Source organism: Lissotriton vulgaris, chromosome 3_1 (genome assembly GCF_964263255.1).
Source record: "Lissotriton vulgaris chromosome 3_1, aLisVul1.2, whole genome shotgun sequence".
NCBI classification, from domain to species: Eukaryota; Metazoa; Chordata; class Amphibia; order Caudata; family Salamandridae; genus Lissotriton; species Lissotriton vulgaris.
Genome location: NC_141689.1, coordinates 1,200,196,993 through 1,200,219,944, shown reverse-complemented (window position 1 = coordinate 1,200,219,944; position 22,952 = coordinate 1,200,196,993).

The following is a 22,952-nucleotide window of genomic DNA, read 5'->3' as shown; positions in this document are numbered from 1 at the left end:
GCCCCCTCTTCATGGTAATGTTGTTGATGAGAGTCTCCGATGGAATTGGCTGCCCGGAGTTTTCTCAAGGAAATTGACAAATAAGTCTGTGTCCCATTCTCATCTTTAGCAGAGACATATCAATAATATCTTGGAATGCTGCAGGGTTGAAGAATAGCCCTGAAAAAATTCAATTCCTTCTCTTCTTAGAATCCACTGTGATTTGTCTCCAAGAGACGTGGTGTTCGGAGAAAATGTTGGTAGGAAGGGATTATTTTGTGTTGGAGGGTCGTGCTTCTCCCTCAAGGAGAGGTCATGCTAGTGGGGGTATTGCTTGTTTACTGTCTAACCAGATAAAATGGAATTTTTCTCATTATCTGGATTCTTGTAATCTCTTTCAGGCAGTAACGTTGTTTAGTTCTGACAATGTTGAAGTTTCTAAACCCTTAGTTTTGATTAATGCCTATATTCCCCCCGATGCTTGCTCCAACCTAATTTTAAAAAAGGTCTTTGCCTATATACAGAGTATTAGGGAGAACATTCCCACTCCTCATATAATTTTGGTAGGAGAACTGAATTGTAAAATTTCTAATCTGAGTCTGCGCCTGCTTCGAGACAAACATAAAGAAGAATCACAGCAAATTCCCCAAGCCCTCTTCCCTGAGAATATTAAAACGAATAAGAGAGGGAAGATACTTCTTGAAGAACTCTCTGAGATGGATGGGAGCATTGTGAATGGAAGGCTCCCCTCCGATTCCCCTGCAAACTTTACACATAAATCTAATCAGGGTGAATCTATTTTAGATTATGTAATAGTAGAGAATTCTGCCTTTGCCTTACTGAAGGATCCTAGGGTCATCGAAACACTTTTTAGCGACCACAAATTATTATCTATCTCTGTAAAAATAAATACTCCCAAATCGGATCGTTGGTCGTTAAATAGTGATCTGGTGAGCTTCGGAGTTAAATCCGGGAGATGCTACTGGAATGCAAAGGCCCTAAGAGGCTTAGAGAGCATCCTTAATGCAGCAGTAAATGACCTTGCTAATTGGCATGGTTTAGAAATTGTGCGTTTTTTAGACTTTATGAAGGTGGTGATTTCTGTCGCTAAAAACTCAAATAAGAAAAGATACACCACAATACCCTCTAGTTCCCTTCAACTCCTCAATATAGAAATAAATGAGTTAGTAAGGGAACAGTATCTGTGTAAATCATCTGAAGGAGTGCGCAGAATAGCCCTACTAAAAAGAAGGCGGAAAATGTTACAGGCCAAATTACGAAAAGAGGGGGAGGATTCTATCTGGATAAAACTAAGAGAAGCCGCCATTAATGGACAAATGAAACGATTTTGGTCCCTCATAGGCGAGGGATGCAGGGCCAGAACAAGTCCGCTTCCAATCCCCATTGATGAGCAAACTTGGGTGGACCATATCACAGTCCTTTATGCAAGTAATGAAATAGTGGTCCCCGCATAAGTTCTAGTGAGGATAGTCAGCCCTTGGTCCCTCTTTCTGAAAAGGCTATTGAATTGGCTATTAGGGAAATGTGCTCTTCCGGGGCAATGGGACTGGACGAAATCCCTACTTCTGTTTTAAAGCAAAGTAGTGTAAAATGGAGCAAATTGCTTTGCCCGGTTTCAACCTTTGTTTTTTGAGCAGAACGGTTCTCCCATCCTGGAAGAGGAGTATTTTGGTTCCCCTTTTTAAAAAGGGTGACCGGTTGTCCCCCCAAAATTATCGTCAAATTGCCCTTTTGGATGCAATTCGCAAAGTTTTTGCAAAATGTCTTTTGAAATTAATTAATGATTGGGTGGACCAGAGTAATATACTACCCCTATGGCAGACGGGATTTCGTAAGAACCATGACACCATGGTTAATTTAACAGCTCTGCAAGTAATATCTGATAAATACATCAGGGTCAGAGGGGGGAGAGTCTACGCAGCCTTGATAGACTTCTCCACAGCTTTTGACAAAGTTGATCGTCCTTTGCTGTGGAGGAAACTATCTTCCTTAGGTATGCCAGCCCGGCTTTTAGACTTAGTTCAGGACCTCCACTACGATACCTGGTGCAGAGTATTGTTGGGAGGGGAGAGAGGCTTATCTCAAGCCATCCCTCTCGGCCAATGGTCTTAAACAGGGTTGCATATTTGCCCCATTATTGTTTTCCCTTTATGTTTGTGATCTCCTCCAGACCCTATCTATAAGCGAAGGCATTGCCCCTGTTCTGGGGGACAAACCAATCACATGCTTGAAGTATGCAGATGATATACTATTACTAGACCTTACTCCAAAAGGTCTAAATAATCGTCTGCAGGCATTGCATGTATTTGCCGAGTCCCAACATCTGAAGATTAATATCTCAAAAAGCAAGGTAATGTGTATGACGGGAAAGAAAAAAACGAAATTTGGGAATTCTAGTTGGTTTTTAGGTGGTCATAGGCTGGAAATCGTAAAATCTTATGTTTTCCTAGGGAAGACAGTATGTGGCAACTTGAGCGATAAGGCCCATATAGATAATACCTCTCAGAAGGCCATGACACAGGGTAAAGGCTTAAGTGTACTTTATAAAGCCACAGGCAAAAGACATTTTGTTCATTTGTTAGAGGCTTTTCGGGCAAAAATTCCAGTTTCTCTGCTTTATGGCATTGAACTTCTTGATTTGGGGCAATGGGGCTTTTTGGATACTGTTGAGGGCAAAATTTTGCGATATTTAACTACGGTCAACAACGCTTGTACTGTGGCATCTCTTAGGCTTGAATTTGGCATACGAAGCAGTTGGGTCCAGGGCCTGGCGGGAGTAATACGATGGGTCCCTTGTCTTTTAAAGAAAAAAACTGGCCACTTTAAGATACCTCATCCAAAAATTATTGTTGGGTCCCCTAAAAGAGTATTCCCTACTTATAAAGAACTTTAGAAGGGCCGTTGCACTACTTGAACTGGAAGAATCAACTCTTTTTTCGCTTTCCAAACATCAGCTAAAGTCTACCCTAAAACTGGCAACATGGAATCTAAGTTTTTGGAGGGATAGAGAATCCCTTATTTTAAAGAAAGGTGCTTCTTCTGTTATTAATTCTTGTTTACTTAAACGTATGCAACCTTATGCCTCCTGGAACCTTCCTCATGGCTTACGGCGCTTTTGGTTCCTCTTGAGGCAGGATCTCCTCCCTTTGAACAAATTATTGGCTAGATGGTATGGTTCCTCCGAAAAGTGTAACTTGTGTAATAATTCGACCCAGGATACTGCCCACGTTTTATTCGTATGCCGCCTTAATGGCTCACCGCTGAAAGTGGGTGAGACCAATTTCTTTAAAATTAAGTATTTTGTCTGCCAACTCTTTAGTAGAAGCTATTCATAACCCCCCCAATGAAATGTTTTGCTATAGAATTTTTAACTTTTTTAAATGTTTCCTAGATTTGCATTAATGGACATGAATCCTTCATTTAATTTTTTGATTCAATAGAGTGTATTTTATGGACTTTATGTATTTGTATTTGGTGCTTTTTAAGTTATGTTTTTATGTGGATCTCAATTGAGTTCCAGATCATAAGTCAATAAAATTGAATAGAATTGTGTGTCTGGGTGCGACAGGTATTAGGAAAATCTACCCTGATTATCCAATAGAACCACAGCCACAGTGCACGCTGCAGATAGTGTTGTCTGGGGAGTTAAGTAAGCATTTGATCACTAGTCTATACACTGCATCTCAATGTGAGAATGACCCGGAAAAACACCCTTCATATCTTAAAATGAACACATCCTTGGGGCACACTTTTCCACTTGAACATTGACAGTTCTGTTGTACATTTACGGGGCGCCTTACCGCCAATTGTAATTTATGAATTATCCATTTCAAGTTCTTCCATCAGTGCGATTCTACACCCCTGCAATTATACAAATATGACTTGTGTGACTCTGCCTGCTGTGTGAGGTGTGGGCAAGCTGATGCAACTTTTCTGCATTTAGCATGGCAGTGTGCAGGGGTGGCTGCCTTCTGGGTTAAAGTAGCGACTGTGTTGACCAAGGTGGTGATGGAGCGAGTGCAGTGTGTGCGCCAGAGGTGTGTCTGCTGGGAGATGTAACAGGCGTTTGGTTGCAGTACCAAACTTAATGGCCAAGCGGGCTGTGGCACAATGCTGGGGTGGAAAGAGTCTCCCTACAGTTCGAAAATAGGTTTGGGATCTAACTTATTGCAGGGAACAACTGGAGACCTATGCAGAGGATCTGGCTGAATCCTCTCGTCCCAAAGATTTCTGGGCCCAACTGACAATGTATCTTTTGAGTCATCCAGATTTGTGAAGCGTCCTGCTCCTAGCATTTTCTTTTCTTTTACTATGTTTAAGGTCTGTGTCTCGATGGGGGCTATTGTTGTTCTATTCACATGCTGTGTCCCTAGATTTCCTTGACAATGACATTCAAGTGCCTTGTTTCTTTGATACTGTTTTTCTTTAAGTGCTGCGGGGACAGGGTTGGGGGTGGGGATTGTTGGCTCTCTGAGCTGCTGTTATAGTTGCATCCTTCTCCTCTATGAAGACACTTTATCTTGAAAATGCTTGTGCTATTTCATGCTATGAAGTCCCTGATGGTTCCCGATAGGAGCATTTGGATTGTAACTGCAAGCTTTCAATAAAACAATTTAAAAAGAACACTGGAAGGAGGTTAAAAGCACTAAAAATTGCAAAAATAGGCTTTGTCTCAATAAAATGCCACAACTGTGCAGAAAATGTTGTGTGTCTAATAAAAGTCTGCCTGTCCCTGAATGCTGGAAAGATGGTGATGTCAGAACAACATACCCTTTGTTGATACCACTTTCAGGGGAATACAAGCACTTTTTTCTGCAGAAGTATTTCTCATTTGTTCCTCACAAAACCCAAAGTTTAGCTGTATTTTGGATAATATCTTTGTCGCCTTCATAGGAACACACAACCCATGGGTACCTTTGAAATCCACCTGATGTTGGAACAAAAGGACGCAAATTTGGAATGGATACCTTGTGTGGATAAAATGTTAAAAAGGTCTTAGCGCAACCTACCCCAAATAGCCCAAAATAAAGGCTTAGCATGGGGGGAGGGGTGAAGCCTAGCAGTGAAAAGGTTTAAGTCTACAGAAAAGTGATGGATGTAATGGTTGAATTAATCTCATCCTGATTCATCATTATTTTCCATACTATGCCACCTCAGTTTGGGCCAAGTCAAAATCAAATCAGTCTTCACCCAAGACTAGTTTCCCACTAGAAGGGCTCATCAGACAGGTATAGCTTGATTTTCATGACACACTGTATGTCCAGGCGTGGGTTCTGTGAAAGTGTGCCACAGGAACAAAGCTAAAGTGGATTGGAAAGCTTGTGGGCATTCCCTTATTAAAAACTGTGACATTTTCTGCATTTTCTTTAAGGGAAATCCTGCTTCAGTTGTTTGTTGGAATTTCCCTCACGTGGAAACAAAGGGAGAGATAGGGAGATTGAGAAACACTCTCTTATTCCCCGGTTTAAGGCTATACAACAACTGAAGAGAGGTTCACCTTTTCGGGCTGACTCATTCGGATCAGTTTTACCTTCAAAGAAGGCCTTGAGCTTCAATTTGCGAAAGAAACCTGACAGTTCACTGTGCAATCTGAATTTGTCAGGTCTGGCTGTTGGGACAAATCCCAGGCCTTTTTCAAGGACCTGTGTTTCAATGGGTGTTAACATCCTGTCGGACAGGTTGGTTACTAGACTTACAACCCGCTCGTTCCTGGTTGTGGGTTGTTGCTCCGTGTGTGGTTCGCTACCGGATCTTCCTCTTCCCAGGAGACCTGATTGTTGCCCCGCCTTCTTCCTCTTCCCCTCCGGCCGCTCTCTAAAAAACGCGGTCGGTATTGGTTTTGAAAGTTCATTGGGGGCATGAAGCCGGGGTTCCAGCCCATAAAGGGGTATAAAGGTTGTTGGAACGGGAAGGAGTGGGGATTCATTCCCATTTGGGGTGGCGCCTGCCACTGTTGGTGTTGTGTCTGGTAGCCTGACCTTCCTCTGTTGGTCCTGTTGCCACGGTTGCCTCTTTTCTTCCTCGAATTGGAGGAATCAGTGCTTGATCCACTACTATTGGAAGAATCTTCGTCCGAGTAGTTGGTGTTGCTTGTATTCTTGGTCGGGGCAGTATAGGATGCGGAAGAGTATGGATACACTTTTTCGAAGTCAAATTTCTTTTGATCTTTCTGTAGTTTGGTGGCCTTAGATTGCATTAGGTTGTCTTTATATTCATTGAGTTCTTTGTTTAGTTCATCTAGCCTCTTTTTGTATCCTGTTATTGTTGCTTTGAATTGTGACTCTGTTTCCCTGATTTCAATCATCAAAGCTTCAGATAATCTGAGTGCTGTTTTTATAATGAGGACGAGCCAGTCACGCGTGCAGTGCCACGCGATCATGGCCCAATCCTTTCTAAATGTAGCGTCATTTAGAAAAATACGAGGGGCGTTTGTGACAAGCAGACCTTTAGGTGCTGTGTTGGAAATCAGGTACTGTTTAAGGATAGTGCCATGTAAAATGGTCCGGATATGTTCCCGTTTCTTTTCTGAAAGGGTTTCCCATTCAGTAGTGTTTGCTATGGCTTGAGATATATGTGGATCAGCAAATAATGAGGAATCAGCCATAAGTGCTTCTATTTCTGATTCAGAATATGTCAGGCCCAAGTTCGCCATGGTGGTGGACAAAGTGAGAGATAGGTGTAATTGGTTAAAACAGGAAGTGGTGATGGGAGGATTCACCACGTCAAGAGATTAAGAACAGAGCTCTCACAGCTGTGCACTGCTATATACGTGGAAAGAAAGGGAGAGATAGGGAGATTGAGAAACACTCTCTTATTCCCCGGTTTAAGGCTATACAACAACAGAAGAGAGGTTACATGTGTCTCAGAAGCCACAGAGACGAAGTCATGTAAAGAAAATGCCAGCCAGCCCAATTTGGGAGGATAGGAAAGCCCTCACACACCGACCTAGTCAGTGTCATGCTTCATCATAGGGCCCTACCTCGGAGGTCGAGTACCTCCTCGGTGTGCTACGACGCCAGGAGACTGCGGAGCAGGTTGTGTGATAAGGCGTGCAGTGAAAAGGATAAATTAAAAGTGTCTAACGGGTATCTCAAAAAATACTTTATTGGTAGATCCCTATAGCACAGTTTAAAATAGGTCTTATGTGATTGAATTTATAGCCAAGAGTAATGGATTGGTTTAATTCAAAATTATACAGTCAGTCAACATGTTTCAGCCTTTAATTGGTTTAAATTTACCTCGGTATTCGTCAGGACTAGTGTAACCCCGGTGGTATGGATTCTCTAATCATTCACCCTACCTGAGGACGTGAAAGTGAAAAAAGAAAATTGTGAAAAAAGTGCAAAAAAGAGGGTGGACAATTGTCACATCCCAAAAATCCTGGTTTAGGATATATCTGCACCTGCGGGAAAGAAAGACAGACACAAACAGACATACAGAATGGACACAATGTCAGTAAAGAGTATAAATTCGATAATCTGTCCCAAGGTGCTCCGTAAAGTGGCAATGCAGTGTCTGTTGTTAAACACTCGAATTAACACCATCCATATAACCCCAAACAGGATTATACCACTAACAGTAGGTAGTGAAGTGCAAAACAGTGCTACAAATGTGTATAAATGCACATACAGGAAATGGGGGAAGTTTTAAAATAGCTAAGTGATGGTTCTCACTATGAGAGATCAATGGACCAAGGGTCAGTGACCTACTCATGTGTATACAGCCATATCAGAGGTGATCTCACTTTAAAAGTTGGCGCTAAATGCACCATGGGTCTCGGGAGGGGGGTAGAAACGTCCCTGGCACAACCTGTGAGGAGAAAATGAATCAGACAAAGGAGCCGTCAGTTAAGTTGCTACATAGCTCAAATCTTTCAGTAGCGTAATCCACGAGTGAAAGTAGCGCACTCACGCCCTCAGCGTTCGCTACCCTCGTCAGCACCTAGCTTAGCCTCTCGACCGGACCCCGAAGATCCTGAGCCCGGTCGATCAATGTTATTTAAAGGGTGGTAGCATTGTTGAGCCCGCTTCCTGGTGGGCGTTGCCTAATCCAGATCGAGGTACAGAACGCATGTGACGCGCCATGCGCAGGCGTTGACCATGCCACAACGAGGCTTGGATAAAGGATCCAACCAGAGTTGGGCAAGAGAGTGTTGCTATAGCCCCATACCTATGCTCCCAGCCCAGGGCCACCATGAGCCTAGAGCCGCCCCTGATGGCGTTTGTCTGATTTGTTACATTTACTTTACTTGTAAGACCCTATTATATGGTACTAAATATACCCAGGGCCTGGAAATTTAATGCTACAAGTGCTTTGCAGCACTCATTGTGCCTTCCTCCCCCACTAACGTAGCACTGCAAAACATGTCTCAGGCCTACCACTAAAATTTGTAGTAATGTGTTAAACTGCCATTTCAACCAGTCATTACAAACCTTTTGCTAGGCCTAAATCTTCCTGTTTAATACTTAGAATTCACCCATAATATATAAAGCAGGGTGCATTGTATATAAAACGTAGGACATGTTTATGTCAGTTTTACATGCCCTGACAATGAATAAACACCTAAATGCAGTTTTCAATGTTGTAAAGCTAAGTCTCACATAAACTAACAACGGGTTACCTTGCTACGCTTTATAAGTCATAACTTCAATTTGGGACCAGATCAAGGGACACTATTTCCATTCAAATACATTGTAATATGTGAACCTCTTTAATCATAAAGCCGGATTTTAAGTTGTTATTCTGTAAAACCCAATTTTACAAAGTGTGTATTTTTCTGCTTAAATCAAATGTGCATTTCTGCCAAGATCCAGGATCACATGACTCTGAATGTATCTCAAATTGTGTTTTGTGTATTACTTCCGGATGTGAGGACTAAAGGGCCTTGGGTGTCGGGCTGGGTGCTCACCTCCTGACTGGGATGTCCTTGAAGGTTGTGCTTAGCCTTCCTGAACTTCCAAGCATAGCCTTAGGGCTGACCCTGCCCTTCCTGATTTCTAAGGGTTGCCTGTTGTGCCACTGACAAATGCATCTCACAAATATGCCTGTCTACCCTTTGTTACCCTACACATTTTGGAGCCAAACGTAGGTAAGAGGCAAGTTTAGACAGACGGGACATCCCTCCCCCATAGGCTGGCACTGAGGATAAAAGTGGCACCTTCAAAATCTCTCATCAGAACACTGCTGGTCCTGTGATAGTTTCAGGAAATGGATTGCCCTCTTATCTGAAAAATGAAGATTGGACCTGCTTGACTTAAGCTCAGGCTCCAAACAAGTGCTTCAAAGTGTCAGTTGACTTGTTAGAGCTACAGGGAAGAAACAAGTGTCCATAGGTTTCCCTGCAACTGTCAAGCCGACCAGCACCATTGGACCTGCATGAACCGGCATGAGTCCTGTTGCTGGCTTCTGCTGAAGTGAGCGCTGGTCACCCAGTCAAGGTCGTGACCCTTTACTGGCATCAGAGTATTCTCTTCCTGCCTGAAAACCACAATTCCTGAGTCTCTGATGAAGATTCAAAGGTTTTTGGTCCATGTGCGACTACAAATGGAATTCTCATGTCGCCTGACAACCATCTGCGATGCCCGCTGATGTGAATCTCCTGTGACAACCTGCTCTTTGCGTCTTCGACAAGAACCAGCATCAGCAGCAGTAGACTGTGACCACTGCTAACATGAAGCTCTAGGAATGTAAAAAGATTTGAGATTTTTCTTGTGCAGTGTTTTCACTTTAGTACTTTATTTGTTTAAGTACTATACACATTACTACTAAGTTAAGCGTGAGTGCTTTTGTGTTAAGGTACTAGAGGGTAAGCACAGGCTTACTTAGTGACTTTTGTAGTTCACCCAGACAAGGAATGTGATTATTATTTGATTAATGCTTCTACTACTCTCAACTAAGAACGCAGTTTCTTATACTTGGTCTGCTTAATTAGAAAGTTTATAATTGACGCCAAAAGAGAGTAATCTGTAAATGCATGGATAGTCTCCCAGGTGCAAGGCATTCTTTTAAATTAGGCCGGTCAGAATGGCCTGGAATGGATTTATCAATTTATAACAGTGTGAAACAACGTTCATGCGGGTCAGGCTTCCACCCGATGCTGTGCTTCGCATGTCTTGTATAAAACACAGGAGCAAAAACCCATCAACCACGTTGGAAATGGGGTGGATAATCAGAATAAACATATAGTATCCCAACTGGTGTTTCGATCCTCATTATTTGGGATCATCTTCAGAACTGGGTTGAAGTGAAAACGGTGCTGTACAGGGGGGATAAAGGGATGGTAAGGGATGGAAGAAGGGGAAGTGAAAGCGCAAGTGTTGGGGGGAGGTGGTAGAGCGCAGGGAGGATGGCTATGGTAAGGCCAAGTCAGGGAGGTGCCCGACATGGGGGCGTGTGTAGTTCACATTTGGAGCACAGCATAATGATTGGTGTTGGAGACGCTTCATAGACATGGATGTACATTGGATATAGGGCCAGGGATCGAACGCCAGCATGATCCGGATTTGACTAATGCGAAGGAGAGGAGCAATCACGCGTGGGTCGTGGAGTCGGGAAACCAATTGCGAGATGTGGCAGCTGGATGAGCACCCAGGGAACCTGGGCGGGTGAGGAAGTCTAAAGGAGGGTGGCAAAGGCGGCGGGTATGGGAACAAATAACACCAGCATGATCCGGAAAGGACTAATGCGAAGGAGAACAGCAAATGCACGTGGGTTGTGGAATCGGGAGACCCATTGCGAAAAGTAGCAGCTGGCAACAGCGAGCAACGGCGTAACTTGGGCGGGTGAAGGGGTCCTAAGAAGGGTGGCAGAGTACGGCGGGTATGGAAACAGATAACCTACTTATGGTGTGACTAAAGGAGACCAATTGCGAGATGGAGCAACTGGAGGCTTGCGAGCCACGGTGGAACCTGGGCGGGTGAAGGGATCCTAGGAAGGGTGGCAGAGCGCTTTGGGTCTGGGAACAATTAATCGGCTTAGTACTGCGCTCTACCACCTCCGCGCAATGTTTGCGCTTTCACTTCCCCTTTTTCCACCCCTTACCACACCCTTTTCCCCCCTGTACAGCACCATTTTTATTTCATTCCAGTCCTGAAGATGATCCCAAATAATGAGGATCGAAACGCCGTCGACCACTCAGCGCAATAAGAGCATCAGGCCACAATGTGGTTCATCCTAACAACAATCAACCTAAATTAGAACCAAAGCTTCACAATTCATCCGGAGACACATTGTTTTATTTACTCACTGTATATATCTAAGCACCACTCACTATGCGCCGATTATGCTGATCACATTGTCACTTGCGTCTCCACCTTGTTCTTCACATGCACATCTTGAGCACCAAGTACAATTAGGGTTGTATTATTTGTTTACCTACAGTGCTGCCACAACTGTATTTTGCCCTACCTTTTCGTAGATAAATATAATGCCATGAACACATTTGAAATATTCAATTAGTCTACTTATTTCCTTACTGATAATGCTTATTGCATATCCAATCTAGTTGTCTTTCAATAATACCAGTTGGGATACTATATGTTTATTCCGTGCTTCACGTGTGTCAGGGGTGCCGCTCGTAGCCTGGAAAAGAGGGAGTTTGTTTCTTTCTGCTACTGTGGATACAGGGAATCGAAACCTGCCAAACCCTGTGGGAAACTGTTTTTGCTGATTGTGCCGACTGGAGGAGGCCAAAACTCTGCAGCGGTACTGCGAGGACCATAGGCCAGTGCGAGTGTGATCAGACGCACCTGGGCCTCATCACTCCCTCTTCCCGCCTACTGCCTCCCTCCTAGTATAGATACGGCTCGCGGCCGCCGCTCCGCGGGAGCCGCTCGTAGCCTGGAAAAGAGGGAGTTTGTTTCTTTCTGCTACTGTGGATACAGGGATTCGAAACCTGCCAAACCCTGTGGGACACTGTTTTTGCTGATTGTGTCGACTTGAGGAGGCCAAGACTCTGCAGCGGGACTGCGAGGACCATAGACCAGTGCTAGTGTGACCAGACGTACCAGGGCCTCATCAAGCCCTCTTCCCGCCTACTGCCTCCCTCCTAGTATCGATACGGCTCACGGCCCCCGCTCCGGGGAGCCGCTCGTAGCCTGGAAAAGAGGGAGTTTGTTTCTTTCTTCTACTGTGGATACAGGGAATCGAAACCTGCCAAACCCTGTGGGACACTGCTTTTGCTGATTGTGCCGACTGGAGGAGGCCAAGACTCTGCAGCGAGACTGCGAGGACCATAGGCCAGTGCGAGTGTGACCAGACGCACCTGGGCCTCATCACGCCTTCTTTCCGCCTACTGCGTCCTCTATTAAATCACGCCCGCACCCCCGCTCGCAGGATGCGCGCGGGACGGCGCCGGGCGAAGCCCGGGCAAAGGGCGGGCCCTCTGAGGCCCTCAGAGGCTGAAGTAGGCAGAGCTGTGCCCATTCCTTTTCAAATAATTTGCTCCTCTATGTGTGTTCTTTATTCTTTGTCTGTTAGCAGCTTAAATCGTTCTTATTATTTTGAATCCATATAGTAGTTAGTGATCTTTTGTGTTTTCCTCTGGTCTTTGAAATGACGGCCAAAAAGTTAAGTTCAGGGAAAATATTAGTGGGAAGGTCGTGCTCCAAAACTAAATCGAATCCTCTACGAAATAAGGATAGCCATGCTACGCAATTAAAGGGCACCTGCCAATTATTTAATCTTTGGGACAGGGAAAAGAATAGAGCCACAATTGTGGGGTCCATGTCTGATGACTTGGTTGAAAAGAGCATTGTTGTAAAAGATCATATTACTATGATGGGGTTACGCACTGAGGGTTTGATGGAACAAAACAACAAGTAAGAGGGAGCTACCCTATCAGTTGAAGTTGTAGAAGGTCACCCTATTTTGAAGAATAGTGTGTCTCCCTCCCTGTTAACTTTAGGGGACAAAAACATACAATCCCCTCATCCCATCCAAGCTCCGTCAGGAGCTAATTCAAAAGCAGTGGGGGCTACAGTAGATGTCCCTTTTCTAGATCCCAGCGAGTCTCCTTCTAAAAATACAATTAGCCCTTCACTTCCGAGAGGAGTGCGAAATAACGATTTAGTGTCTTCTGATTTAGATATGGAGCTGTGTAGGAGATATATAGAGGAATATTCTAGTAAGATTAATGATCCTATAAAGACCCCAGCAGTATCTGCCCCCTCTGGGCTCCAACTGTATAGTAGTACCCTCTCTAATAAATCCCATTTTATTATTTCCCACTGAAAAACTTCCATGAGCCCTAATCTCAACATAACAGGTATCAATGCTATTCATCCAATTAGGTTAGATAAACCTGTTTCTGACTCTCTTTCCTCTCTAGAACATTTCCTCTCTTCTATTTTGCTATTATTGGAAAAATTTGTCGGGGGCTCTGATTGTGTACTGGAAACAGTAACTCAAATATTGAAGGTTTTAATGAGCAACCGACAGGAGAAGGAAACTAGCTCTAATTTAGAAGTAAGCCGGCAAGAACCTGTAGAGCTGAAAGATATTAAGACAGAGAATGAGTCTCCTAACGCTTCTCAAGCACTTTGTGATAGGGAAAAATCAGTCCCTCCGTTGAGAGCCCCTATTTCTAATTGTGCAGTAGTTCTTGACCCAGTAGTAAAGGTACTGAATGAAACCGTTTCAAGGGTAGACAAAGAAATTTTTCTGATCTTAAATATACAGAGGGGTGAGGGAGACAAGGAGGTGTTAGAATCAGAAGAAAATAGAAAAAAGGGCAAATCAGAGAAAGCTAAAAAGAATGGGAGGAAAAAGAGGAAATTAATTAGAAGAATTGAAAGAAAAAAAGGCGGAGAAAAATCCTCTTCGGAGATCACTTGGATTTGTCCACTAAAAAAGAGCCTCATCAGGCTTCTTTGCTTCCATTAAAAGATGAGATTGGGGACGTAAAAGGAGTTCTAGACACATCAATCTCCTTAGAACAAAGGCTGGTCCCCTCTCCATCTATTCCCGCCATTTCCCTTAATAACCCTCTTTGTTCATCCGGTGGTCGCAATATTGAAAAAGAGGGTCCTTCTAGTTCTGCCCTTCTGGGGAATGCGATCAAATCAATTGGTCCCGCATTAACAGTTCTTAATCCCCTAGCTAGACCTTATCCCGATAAGGTGGAAGGATAAGTGGCCGTTAAAAAACTTCCCGAGATACCCAAAGAGGAAAGTATTGACACTCTTATCCTTGATTTCTTTCCTTTATTTGATTCTGATTGCATCCTAAATAGATCTTTACTTCTTAAATGTTTTCAGAAATCCGCAAGTCTGAAATTATTACAATCTGCAGATATAGATAAAGTACTGATCCTGAAGACAGAGGCTGGAATTCGAACAAGGGTAAAGTTCAACGTTCGGAAGGTTTTCAGAGTTGAGGGATCAATGTTATGCCCTTTTGGGGGAATGTTTTATCTGGTAGACCTTTTAAACCCTCTACATCCTTAGGTTCTCCCTTTTCACTCCTGCAGGCAGCCTCTGGCAGCACAGACCGGTCTGGCGGATTTGATAATTTGACAGTCTTTATTTCAAAAGGTTTCCGCCTTGTGTCTTATACTAATCCTCCTATGCCCCCTCTCCATGGTAATGTTGTTGATGAGAGTCTCCGATGGAATTGGTTGCCCGGATTTCTCTCAAGGAAATTGACAAATAAGTCTGTGTCCCATTCTCATCTTTAGCAGAGACATATCAATAATATCTTGGAATGCTGCAGGGTTGAAGAATAGCCCTGAAAAAATTCAATTCATTCTCTCCTTAGAAGCCAGCGTGATGTGTCTCCAAGAGACGTGGTGTACGGAGAAAATTTTGGTAGGAAGGGATTATTTTGTATTGGAGGGTCGTGCTTCTCCCTCAAGGAGAGGTCATGCTAGTGGGGGTATAGCTTGTTTACTGTCTAACCAGATAAAATGGAATTTTTCTCATTATCTGGATTCTTGTAATCTCTTTCAGGCAGTAACGTAATTTAGTTCTGACAATGTTGAAGTTTCTAAACCCTTAGTTTTGTTTAATGCCTATATTCCCCCCGATGCTTGATCCAACCTAATTTTAAAAAAGGTCTTTTCCTATATACAGATTATTAGGGAGAACATTCCCACTACTCATATAATTTTGGTAGGAGACCTAAATTGTAAAATTTCTAATCTGAGTCTGCGCCTGCTTCGAGACAAACATAAAGAAGAGTCACAGCAAATTCCCCACGCCCTCTTCCCTGAGAATATTAAAACGAATAAGAGAGGGAAGATACTTCTTGAAGAACTCTCTGAGATGGATGGGATCATTGTGAATGGAAGGCTCCCCTTCGATTCCCCTGCAAACTTTATACATAAATCTAATCAGGGTGAATCTATTTTAGATTATGTAATAGTGGAGAATTCTGTCTTTGCCATACTGAAGGATCTTAGGGTCATCGAAACACTTTTTAGCGACCACAAATTATTATCTTTCTCTGTAAAAATAAATACTCCCAAATCGGATCGTTGGTCGTTAAATAGTGATCTGGTGAGATTCGGAGTTAAATGCGGGAGATGCTACTGGAATGCAAAGGCCCTAAGAGGCTTAGAGAGCATCCTTGATGCAGCAGTAAATGACCTTGCTAATTGGCATGGTTTAGAAATTGTGCGTTTCTTAGACTTTATGAAGGTGGTGATTTCTGTCGCTAAAAACTCAAATAAGAAAAGATACACCACAATACCCTCTAGTTCCCTTCAACTCCTCAATATAGAAATAAATAAGTTAGTAAGGGAACAGTATCTGTGTAAATCATCTGAAGGAGCGCGCAGAATAGCCCTACTAAAAAGAAGGAGGAAAAGGTTACAGGCCAAATTACGAAAAGAGGGGGAGGATTCTATCTGGATAAAACTAAGAGAAGCCGCCATTAATGGGCAAATGAAACGATTTTGGTCCCTCATAGGCGAGGGATGCAGGGCCAGAAAAAGTCCGCTTCCAATCCCCATTGAAGAGCAAACTTGGGTGGACCATATCACAGTCCTTTATGCAAGTAATGAAATAGTGGTCCCCCGCATAAGTTCTTGTGAGGATAGTCAGCCCTTGGTCCCTCTTTCTGAATAGGCTATTGAATTGGCTATTAGGGAAATGTGCTCTTCCGGGGCAATGGGACTGGACGAACTCCCTACTTCTGTTTTAAAGCAGAGTAGTGTAAAATGGAGAAAATTGCTTTGCCCGGTGTTCAACCTTTGTTTTTTGAGCCGAACGGTTCTCCCATCCTAGAAGGGGAGTATTTTGGTTCCCCTTTTTAAAAAGGGTGACCGGTTGTCCCCCCAAATTATTGTCAAATTGCCCTTTTGGATGCAATTGGCAAAGTTTTTGCAAAATGTCTTTTGAAATTAATTAATGATTGGGTGGGCCAGAGTAATATACTACCCCTATAGCAGACGTGATTTCGTAAGAACCATGACTCCATGGTTAATTTAACAGCTCTGCAAGTAATATCTGATAAATACATCAAGGTCAGAGGGGGGAGAGTCTACACAGCCTTGATAGACTTCTCCACAGCTTTTGACAAAGTTGATCGTCCTTTGCTGTGGAGGAAACTATCTTCCTTAGGTATGCCAGCCCGGCTTTTAGACTTAGTTCAGGACCTCCACTACGATACCTGGTGCAGAGTATTGTTGGGAGGGGAGAGAGGCTTATCTCAAGCCATCCCTCTCGGCCAATGGTCTTAAACAGGGTTGCTTATTTGCCCCATTATTGTTTTCCCTTCATGTTTGTGATCTCCTCCAGACCCTATCTATAAGCGAAGGCATTGCCCCTGTTCTGGGGGACAAACCAATCACATGCTTGAAGTATGCAGATGATATACTATTACTAGACCTTACTCCAAAAGGTCTAAATAATCGTCTGCAGGCATTGCATGTATTTGCCGAGTCCCAACATCTGAAGATTAATATCTCAAAAAGCAAGGTAATGTGTATGACGGGAAAGAAAAAAACGAAATTTGGGAATTCTAGTTGGTTTTTAGGTGGTCATAGGCTGGAAATCGTAAAATCTTATGTTTTCCTAGGGAAGACAGTATGTGGCAACTTGAGCGATAAGGCCCATATAGATAATAACTCTCAGAAGGCCATGACACAGGGTAAAGGCTTAAGTGTACTTTATAAAGCCACAGGCAAAAGACATTTTGTTCATTTGTTAGAGGCTTTTCGGGCAAAAATTCCAGCCTCTCTGCTTTATGGCATTGAACTTCTTGATTTGGGGCAATGGGGCTTTTTGGATACTGTTGAGGGCAAAATTTTGCGATATTTAACTACGGTCAACAACGCTTGTACTGTGGCATCTCTTAGGCTTGAATTTGGCATACGAAGCAGTTGGTTCCAGGGCCTGGCGGGAGTAATACGATGGGTCTCTTGTCTTTTAAAGGGAAAACTGGCCACTTTAAGATACCTCATCCAAAAAGAATTATTGGGTCCCCTAAAAGAGTATTTCCTACTTATAAAGAACTTTAGAAGGGCCGTTGCACTACTTGAACTGGAAGAATCAACTCTTTTTTCGCTTTCCAAACATCAGCTAAAGTCTACCCTAAAACTGGCAACATGGAATCTAAGTTTTTGGAGGGATAGAGAATCCCTTATTTTAAAAGAAAGGTGCTTCTTCTGTTATTAATTCTTGTTTACTTAAACGTATGCAACCTTATGCCTCCTGGAACCTTCCTCGTGGCTTACGGCGCTTTTGGTTCCTCTTGAGGCAGGATCTCCTCCCTTTGAACAAATTATTAGCTAGATGGTATGGTTCCTCCGAAAAGTGTAACTTGTGTAATAATACGACCCAGGATACTGCTCACGTTTTATTCGTATACCCGCCTTAATACTCACCGCTGAAAGTGGGTGAGACCAATTTGTTTAAAATTAAGTATTTTGTCTGCCAACTCTTTAGTAGAAGTTATTCATAACCCCCCCAATGAAATGTTTTGCTATAGAATTTTTAACTTTTTTAAATGTTTCATAGATTTGTATTAATGGACATGAATCCTTCATTTGATTTTTTGATTCAATAGAGTGTATTTTATGGACTTTATGTATTTGTATTTGGTGCTTTTTATGTTATGTTTTTATGTGGATCTCAATTGAGTTCCAGATCATAAATCAATAAAATTGAATTGAATTGTGTGTCAGGGTGCGACAGGCATTAGGACAATCTACCCTGATTATCCAATAGAACCACAGCCATAGTGCACGCTGCAGATAGTGTTGTCTGGGGAGTTAAGTAAGCATTTGATCACTAGTCTATACACTGCATCTCAATGTGAGAATGACCCGGAAAAACACCCTTCATATCTTAAATGGAACACAACCTTGGGGCACACTTTCCCACTTGAACATTGGCAGTTCTGCTGTACATTTACGGGGCGCCTTACCGCCAATTGTAATTTATGAATTATCCATTTCAAGTTCTTCCATCAGTGCGATTCCACACCTCTGCAATTAAACAAATATGACTTGCGTGACTCTGCCTGCTGTGTGAGGTGCAGGCAGGCGGATGCCAATTTTCTGCATTTAGCATGGCAGTGTGCAGGGGTAGCTGCCTTCTGGGTTAAAGTAGCGACTGTGTTGACCAAGGTGGTGATGGAGCGAGTGCAGTGTGTGCGCCAGAGGTGTGTCTGCTGGGAGATGTAACAGGCATTTGGTTGCAGTACCAAACTTAATGACCAAGCGGGCTGTGGCACAATGCTGGGGTGGAAAGAGTCTCCCTACAGTTCGAAAATAGGGTTGGGATCTAACTTATTGCAGGGAACAACTGGAGACCTATGCAGAGGATCTGGCTGAATCCTCTCGTCCCAAAGATTTCTGGGCCCAACTGACAATGTATCTTTGAGTCATCCAGATTTGTGAAGCGTCCTGCTCCTAGCATTTTCTTTTCTATTACTATGTTTAAGGTCTGTGTCTCGATGGGGGCTATTGTTGTTCTATTCACATGCTGTGTCCCTAGATTTCCTTGACAATGACATTCAAGTGCCTTGTTTCTTTGATACTGTTTTCCTTCAGTGCAGCGGGGACAGGGTTGGGGGGTGGGGATTGTTGGCTCTCTGAGCTGCTGTTATAGTTGCATCCTTCTCTTCTATGAAGACACTTTATCTTGAAAATGCTTGTGCTATTTCATGCTATGAAGTCCCTGATGGTTCCCGATAGGAGCATTTGGATTGTAACTGCAAGCTTTCAATAAAACAATTTAAAAAGAACACTGGAAGGAGGTTAAAAGCACTAAAAATTGCAAAAATAGGCTTTGTCTCAATAAAATGCCACAACTGTGCAGAAAATGTTGTTTGTCTAATAAAAGTCTGCCTGTCCCTGAATGCTGGAAAGATGGTGATGTCAGAACAACATATCCTTTGTTGATACCACTTTCAGGGGAATACAAGCACTTTTTTCTGCAGAAATATTTCTCATTTGTTCCTCACAAAACCCAGAGTTTAGCTGTATTTTGGATAATATCTTTGTCGCCTTCATAGGAACACACAACCCATGGGTACCTTTCAAATCCACCTGATGTTGGAACAAAAGGATGCAAATTTGGAATGGATACCTTGTGTGGACAAAATGTTAAAGAGGTCTAAGTGCAACCTACCCCAAATAGCCCAAAATAAAGGCTTAGCATGGGGGGGAGGGGTGAAGCCTAGCAGTGAAATGGATTAAGTCTACAGAAAAGTGATGGATGTAATGGTTGAATTAATCTCATCCTGATCCATCATTATTGTCCATACTATGCCACCTCAGTTTGGGCCAAGTCAAAATCAAATCAGTCTTCACCCAAGACTGGTTTCACACTAGAAGGGCTCACCAGACAGGTATAGCTTGGTTTTCATGACACACTGTATGTCCAGGCGTGGGTTCTGTGAAAGTGTGCCACAGGAACAAAGCTAAAGTGGATTGGAAAGCTTGTGGGCATTCCTTTATTAAAGAACTGTGACATTTTCTGCATTTTCTTTAAGGGAAATCCTGCTTCAGTTGTTTGTTGGAATTTCCCTCACACCAGGATTCTCAACTCATCTTCCACCCTCTGCAGATTCTATGTCTGTGACATCATCAGTATTGCCAGGTAGCAAAAATAGAAACATAACAAGCAGATGCTTGTTGATAGTGTCATAATGGATCCATTAGTGTTGCCTAGGACACCGAGGCTGAGAGTTCTAGATCTCAGGCACAGTGGTCACTTTCCTTGGAGACTTGGAAGGAGGAGGTTGAAGCTGTGCTAGCTCAGGAGAAGTGCAGTTTCTTTAAAGATTGACATTTATTAGTGAGCTTGTCTACTTCTACCACTGGTAAGTTAATTGATGTGTTAGATTGCTTGTCTGAGAGTCTTTTTTCAGTAAGGTGGATGGGATACTCAATCAAAATGTTACAGATACTTCTTCCACCATATTACAAGTGCCTTAGACTATAAATATACTTGGAATAAGATGGATGGGATATCTCTTATGTTTTGAATCTAAACCATTATGTTAATAGTGGAGAAGTGTGGCTCAGGGGTTAGAGGCGGCAGACCCGGAAGCTGAGATCGGCCCTGGACCAGGGTTCAATTCCCCGCCCTGACGGGGGTTGGGCTCAATAATTCCACGGACTCGATAATTCTCGCTCCGGTGCCTACTCGACTCACGGGTTCACACTCTGCGACTCTGGGCAATAGCTTGCTTAATCTCCACAACGGCCCCTCGCGGCGGGATGCCTGGCTTTCACCTTGTGGATACCCTGCCGGGGTATCTCACAGGGGAATACCAGGACGGGTTCCCTAAGCAAGCGCAGAGATGCCTGCGATGTGGGCGATTTGCGCTATATAAATACATGTACATTTACATTTACATTTACATTTACATATTTAACTTAAATAGAATTTAGACATTGTTCTATCTTTACAGGCCTATGTATTTTCCGAATCCATGCACACTTACACAAACACATACTGAGGACAAATGATGAGACTTTACTGCTATCCTATGGTAATGAGTGTCTTGGGAATTTTTAGCCCATCTGTATGAAAAATATGCAGTTTCACTTTTCACTGTAACATTGCACTCAATTTACTTCAATGAAACACACATGACTTTCCTAGAAATTCAGTTGGAAGTGTAGCAAAATAACTGGATCTATTTCTCAGTAAACAGTGTGAATTATCAAGGTAAGAAAATAAATACTCACACACACACACATTTGAGTATGTTATTTTATTGCTATCTATAATGTTTTCTATGGCAAACATGTTCTTGGCTTTCAATTAAGTACCCAAAGATATTTGTGCACAATGTACCTGCTTAGATGATTTCTTGCTTAGTAGAAATGTTATGATTTATGTTTACATTTTTTATTTTTTTTGGTGAAAAACAACTAGAAATGTGGTAATTGTGTGTAAAGTGGTTTAAGTGTTAGGAGCTCTAGTCTGTAAATGTTACGCCTTACCTAATTTGTGAAATTATTTCATTGTCAAACATTTCCTTAGTGCTTCAAAGTTGATTTTCTAAAATAAATTTGTTTGTGGTATTTTATTGTCCTCAAAATTCTATAGGCATCTCTATTTTTGCTTTGCTATTGTGCACATTTCGGTTTTCTAGTAACTTTTGTTTTTTGCTTCTCTTTTGAGCTAGAGTTGTTGCTATTAAACACTGCTGTTCCTTCCATCTTTTAATGTGGGTCTTGTGTTTGAGGGCTGTCAGGTTGCACATCCGTGTTATGAACCTGGGTAGTGTTACAGTAAGAGAAGAAAACATACAGGCTGTGGTGAAAAGGAAGAAGGATTACTTGTTAGCTCACTAAGAACTTGGGGATCAAGATAGACAACGGTCTGACTCTAAGATCACAGGTCCTGGCCCTTACTGGCACCTGATTTGGCCTGCTCCGTATGCTTCAGAAGTTTTTCCCTCTGCTCTCCGAGGACCACAGGAGGGTTACGGTACAGGCCTTGATTGGTTCACGTTTGGATTATTCAAACGTCTTATATCTTGGCCTGCCGGAATATCTCCTGCATCGTATGCAGGTGGTCCAGAATGAGGCAGCGCGTGCCATTTTGGCCTGCATAGGCGAACCAGAGTCTCTGGCTTTTTGCAATCGCTTCACTGGCTGCCTATTCGCCAGAGGATAGCTTTCAAAGCCTTAACGCTCGCTCATAAGGCCTTTTATGCAACAGGAGCTAAATACCTGCAGAAGAGGTTCTTTGTCTATCGCCCTCTCCGATCGTTGAGGTCTGAGTCTCTGTTCTTGGCCACTGTTCCTCGTGTGACGAAGACACGCATGGGAGGTCGCTCCTTTAGGCTCCGGGCCCCTCAACTCTGGAACTCTTTGCCCCTGACTCTTCGTAGCACTTCTAATCTGCTGGCTTTTAGGAAGGGCCTGAAAACCTGGCTCTTTGCCTCTTAGATTTCTGCCCTACTGACCTGTTTTTAGCTGTTTGTTGTGTTTAGCGTTTTCAGCTTGTCAATAAAGTGCCAGGAAACTCTTTTGAGTAGCCGAGCGCTATAAAAGACACAAAATAACATAACATAACATAACATTGTCTTCTGTTCAAACACTATTCACCACCTAGAGATATCTACCATATGTTTACATTCGGGCTAGGCTTGTCAACCTATCAAATTGTAATAAAGAATAAATGCTTATGAAATGTATTTGCATCTAATCAATGTCTGTGGTGATGGTTTTAAATCTGTTGATCAGCCTTACAACCTACCAATATATTACTAGTCAGTGAGCTGGTAATATGAGTCCTAGATGTTTAAAACAGGAACGGAATGAGGTGGTGTTCAACCTGGCCCTTTATGCAAGGTCATCCACCATTTTTTTCTTCATTCGCTGAACTCGTTTTTGATGGCTTTTAGGGCTGCTAAATAGTGGTAAACAAATTATGGTCTCCCTTGCAAACAGGGTAAAGATGGCGTCAGGGGCGGCCTTAGCCATGTGCAAGCTGTGCACCTGCACAGGGCCGCCAAACCCCAGGGGCTGCCACGTAAATATATAT